Genomic DNA, 6,000 nt, shown 5'->3' with positions numbered 1-6,000 from the left:
AGTGACCTTATTTCCAAAAATTTCTTCTCTATGATATATGACCACTATTAAACACACACACAAAAGCCAAACCTATTCCCAGCTAGCCGATTCCGACTCACAGAGAACCTACCGGATAGAGTAGAACTGCCCCACATGGTTTCCAAGGCTGTAAATCTTTACGGAAGCTGCCACATCTTTCTCCGTAAGAGGCTGGTGGATTCCAACCACAGACGTTTGGGTTAGCAGCTGAGCACCACCAGGGCTTATGAACAATATTATCCCCCATTAGAATTTTTTTCAGTCTTGATGTCAGTGTATATGCTTTATTTATTTATTTATTTATTTTTAATCAAAGCGAGCTATGAAAAGGATTGAAAATATTTCTAGATGCTAATTGGGTAATTCAGGTAATTTGGTAAGATATTTTTAGCCGCTTGTTTTTTCTTAAATTAGTTCTTGGAATCTTCCCCAGTCATGAGAAGTATTTCTTTGGTTGGCAAGCAACAGTACCAAAGATAATTTTACGTATCTTTCCACACGTTTGCCCTGCTTGGTATATTACATAAACCGGAGTTAGCGCAGACGCAGAAGTCAGAGAATAGGTTTTGACTGGAGTCTTTCTCGCTGAGCAGTGCTTTGTCTCCATCTAATGGACAATCTTATCATTGCAATGTCAGCAGTGGTTTTCAAGCCGGGCTGCACTTTAGGATCACCTGGAGTTTGTACCCAATCCCAATACCCAGCCCCCTCCCCAGGACGATTAAATCAGCTGTAGGATAGAACCCAGGTAAGTTTTCTTTTCTTGTAGTGTGGTAAAATACACACAACATAAAATTTGCCAGTTTAACCATTTTCAAGTATACAATCCACTGGCATTAATCACTCTCGATATCATGAAACCATCACTACTTTTTCTTTCTAAAACTTTTTCATCACCCCAAACAGAAACCCTGTATCCATTAAATAATAACTCCCCATTTCTCCTTCCCTCCCTCTCCCCACCCATGCTAACCACTAATCTACTTTCTACGTCTATTCTAGATATTTCATATGAATGGGATCATATAGTATTTGTCCTTTTAGATCTGGCTTATTTCATTTAGCATAATATTTTCAAGGTTCATCCATGTCAATCAATAGTAGAATGGATAAATTGTAATATCCTCATAGAAAGGTATATAGCAATAAATGTGAAAGAACTATAGCTATACACATAAATGGAGAAATCTCACAATTAATTTTGCACAAAGTCAGACACAAAGGATGCATATTTTTTTCTAATATTTCTATAATGTTCAAAGCAGGCAAAACTAATCTATATTGTTAGAAGCCAAGATAGTGATTACCTTTAGATAACAGGGAGGGATGGTGACTGAAAAAGGGGAAGAAGGCATAGTATTATTTCTTGCTCTTCTTGTTGTTGTTAGGTGCAATCAAGCCGGGTCTCTGGCTCATAGCAACCCCATGTACAACAAAACAAAACACTGCCCCGTCCTGCGCCATCCTCACAATCGTTGCTATGTTTGAGCCCGTTGTTGCAGCCACCGCGTCAATCTATCTCATTGAGGGTCTTCCTCTTTTTTGCTGAACCTCTAGTTTTCCAAGCATAATGTCCTTCTCCAGCAACTAGTCCCTCCTGATAACATGTCCGAAGTATGTGAGATGAAGTCTCTCCATCCTCACTTCCAAGGAGCACTCTGGCTGTACCTCCTCCAAGATGAACTTATCAATTGTTTCCCTCAGTCCTGACACCAGCTGTACATGGAGCTCGTTTTCTTCTGACCCACACCACCTGGAGCTAAGTCCGACCTCACAAGTAAAGGGCACAGTTCTCTAGACAACCAAGTCCGCCCAAGACCTCAGATGTCAGCCGCCAAGCTTGGAAGTCCCCATGACACCCTCACTTCTGACCTGTGGCTCCCACTGTTCCCTCAGGTTTGGTAATTTGCTAGAACGACTCACAGAACTCGGGGAAATGCACTATACTCGCGATTACAGCTTTATTACAGTAAAAAGGATACAAAAGAAGAGTAGTGTGTGGTCTGGGAGAGCTCCCAAAGCAGAGCTTTCTTGCTACTTCCCATGTGCACCCATGTCTTCCACCAACTAGGAAGCCCAATGGAGTTTCCCTGTGTCCTGAACCTTTATCAGGGAATCATTAAGTAAGCATTATTGCCTGAACTCAACTTTCAGCTCCCCTCCCCTATCCTGTGGTGGGAGCCTGGTCAACTCCTATCCAAGAGGTATCTCATTAGCATAAACCCTGAGGTGTGGTTTGGAGACTTTATCAAAGGCACTTTAATCACTAGAGAAAATTCAAGGTTTTAGAGGTTATCTCTCAGGAACCAAGGACGAAGACCAAATCCTTTAAAAAAAAAAAAAAAATCCTTTGGGTAAAGTTATTTGTAAACCCAACAACCTCTAATTTGTTTTCTTTTGTATTTAACATTTTAAAAATGAGTTTTACTTTTTAAAAAAACTAATAAGCCACATATCTCAAGAGTGTTTTTTTGGTGCTGTAAATGTCATTCATAGTCACCTGAGTTTTAAAATGGTCAATTAAGGACAAGTAGGGTCCCAAAATTAAATGGTTTCTGGAACAATAATACAGGAAGGTTAAGTCTTAGTATATAAATTGCATTTTTGAACCACACAGTGCTAGGATACTGGCCTAACTGCATTACCGTTTCTCAGAAAAAGCAGCCACCAATCATCGTAATGCTAAGTTGGTATACAAACGGCAGAGGAATTATTTAGATTCCATATAGAACCTAATTGTGCTGAGTCCGTATCATGAGGCCCATTTGTTATTATATATGGTTTCATATTCTTGGTACACATGGAAGGTATAACCAGAGAAAATCAAAGTGTGTTTTGGAACAAAAAGGCCAAACCGGCTAAACTTTTAGCTAACCGTGGCCAGTAAGAAACCATTTTATAATGCATGTACGCTATTAGACTAGGCTACGCTAGCTCACCACCACCCATCTGTCAGTTGTCCTGGAGTGGTGGCTTTCGTGTTGCTATGATGCTGGGAGTTATGCCATCAATATTTCAAATACAGTAAAACCTGTGAAAGCTGGAAGCTGTGTAAGGCAGGAACCTGTCGGAGAAGGAAAACTCAAATATTTTCCAGTAATAGAGAAGACAGAAAAGTGGTAAGGCTGTACCCTGTCAAAGGCAGAAAACTTCTGAGACCTGGTAAAACAAGGCACTCCCATTGAGGTCCAGATCTCACAGGTTTCAGCGTGTACCACCACTGAAGTACAGGTTCCAGTGGAACATCCAGACTAATCTAAGTCCAAAAATCAGCCAACAAAAACCTTATAAATCACAACAATTTTCCGACTTGCTTACTTGGGACACGTCATCGGGAGGAATCAATTGCTAGAGAAGGACATCATGTTTGAAGCAGAGGCCATCGGTGTGGGCAAGGAAGGTCCTCGGTGAGATGGATTGGTACAATAGCTGCAGTGATGGACTTGAACATGCAGACAGTGGTGAGGGCGGCGCAGGACCCCGTAACGCTTCGTTCTGTTGTGCATAGGTTGCCGTGAGTCAAATTTGACTCAACGGCAGCTATCTATCAATGCTAGCTCAAGCCTTAGGTTCAGAAAGTCAAAATGAAGGCTCCTATTTGGCCACGAAATACGGTTAAGGAGAGTCTAAAATTCTTTACTGAAAAGTAGGGACTTGACTGTGTCTGTGAAACTCTGAGACAGCCTTTAGATACTGGTTCAAAGGTGCTAGCCTATAATAAATCAAGAACTTTAAAGAATCAAATTAACCAGTAAGAAAAATGCCACTCTAGAGCTCAGTCTGGTCACTCTTTGGGATTTGGCCAAAGCAGCTATCCTGAGAGCCTCAATGCTTTACAAAATATGTGGTGAGGGATGAAAATGCCCATCCTGATTAAACTGCAGCCATTACAATTACAGCTGCAGTGACGGCTGTAAGAAGAGATCAGATAACTAAGTGCTTCTGTCTTCCTCCAGAATAGTGATGGGAAGAATATCAAGAACAGGGGAGCCAGGCAGCTGGGAGGTAAAGCACAATGTGATGTGGTAGATTAGGGGAATGAGAACATTACATGCACCTGTTCCTCCTTCTGGCTGAGATTAAGGAGACTCAGGTCAGTGAGAACATTTAGTATATTGACTGTGACTTAAGTGATAAGAAAGAAAGAAAGAAAAAAAAACCTTTTGAAATCCATAGGGACCAAACAGGCTTGCTTAACATACCCAGCGATAGTAGTATTGTCCTGAATTGCGTAAGTCCTTCCCTTGATTTTAACATACTTAATTTCTCTTGAATGCTATTAAGACCAAGAAAATTAGTCAAAAGGGAGCTCGGTAGCATATCCTCATCCCATTTTTAGATACAGTGTACCTGGGCTCCTCTTATGTTTTAAATAGTATTTATCATCATCAATTTTTCCGTATTTCTATAATCATATATGGGTGTAGCCTTCTATAAAAAATAAAATTTTAAGTTTCTAAAACAGATTAAAATGTGTTATTCTAATATATTTATATAAGGGTTCATGATAGGATTCCTTTGAGTAATGATCTCCCCTAGAGCATTTAGAATTCAACCAGTTTTTTTTAAACAAACCATTTGAGTGCCATCTAAAGTGCCAGCTGTCTTCAAAATCTGCTACCAACCTCTGCATTAAATTTGTAACACTTGTATTACAAAGTGAACTTTAATAATAAGATGGTTCAATTATTAATTTTATATTTCTAACTCACCATACCTTACACTTAAGATGCCTCCAAAACATTTTCCAAAATATGATCCCTTGCTACAATAGAGAAGGACTGCACCTACTCCATGGCAAAAAAACTTTTTTTTTTTTTTAATAATGTGTGCTACAAGTTAGAGGTTAGAAGCTGAAACCTTCTACTTGGTATTGTCAGTCTTCCTAATTTTAGCTATGGTGTACAGTCTGAATGGAATGGCTTCTCAGGGTAGTTCCTGAAAAATCTTCCTCCCTCCCCCTAGCTTTTTATTGAAGTAAAATTTACAAACAGAAAAAATGAATCGATCTTAGACAATTTGATATTTAGTAAGTGCATACAGTCCAATGTTTCCTCATGCCCTTCGATGTCCCTCCTTCACTGTTCTGCCTCTCACTGTACCTTCCATTTGCATTTCCCTGATGACTAAGGACCTTGACAGATTTTCACATGCACATCGGCCACTGCATGTATCTTCCTTAGTGAAGCGTCTCTTCAACCCTTTTACCAGCTTTTTATTAGGTTGTTTGTTCTCTCCTTACAGTTTTTGGAGTTTTTCATATATTTTTATATGTAAATCCTTTGTCTGATTTATATACTGTGAATATTTGCTCCCAGACAGTGGCTTGCCTTAATGACATCTTTTAAAGAGAACACAATTTTAAGATAGAAAAACTTCAATCTATCCATTTTGATGGTTACTGACTTTTACATTCCAAGAAGATTTTAACTATCAAACTTTGAAAAGATTTTTTTATGTTTCCTCACAGAAGTTTCATAGTTTTAGCTTTTACTTTAAACCTATAGTCCTTTTTGAGTTAATTTTGCATATGGTGTGAAATAAGGGTTAAAACTCATTTTTTTTTCCATAAGGATATCCAGTTGGTCTTGAATTACTTGTTAAAAACACTATTTTTCTCCCAGTGAATTTCCTTGCTATTTTTGTCAAAAATTAATTGAAATCAATGTGTGGGTCTGTTTCTGGACTTTCCGTTCTCTTCCATTGATCCATATGTCTATCATTAGGCCAGTACCACAGTGTCTTGATAATTAGTTCTACGTAAGCCTTGCAGTCAGGGTAGTTTTATTCTTCATGTTCAGAATTATTTTAGATATTCAAGATTCTTTGCATATACGTGTAAATCTTAAAATCAGCTTGTCAATGTCTGCCAAAAAAGCCTGCTGGGATTTTGAGAGGCACTGGGATCAGCCTCAGATACCGAGGTTCCTGCTTTATAAACGTGATCTATTCTCGAGAGCGTGAAATTGAGCCATTTAT

Source organism: Loxodonta africana, chromosome 16 (genome assembly GCF_030014295.1).
Source record: "Loxodonta africana isolate mLoxAfr1 chromosome 16, mLoxAfr1.hap2, whole genome shotgun sequence".
NCBI classification, from domain to species: domain Eukaryota; kingdom Metazoa; phylum Chordata; class Mammalia; order Proboscidea; family Elephantidae; genus Loxodonta; species Loxodonta africana.
The sequence above is the reverse complement of the archived record's forward strand: the minus strand, read 5'-3'. Positions refer to the sequence as shown.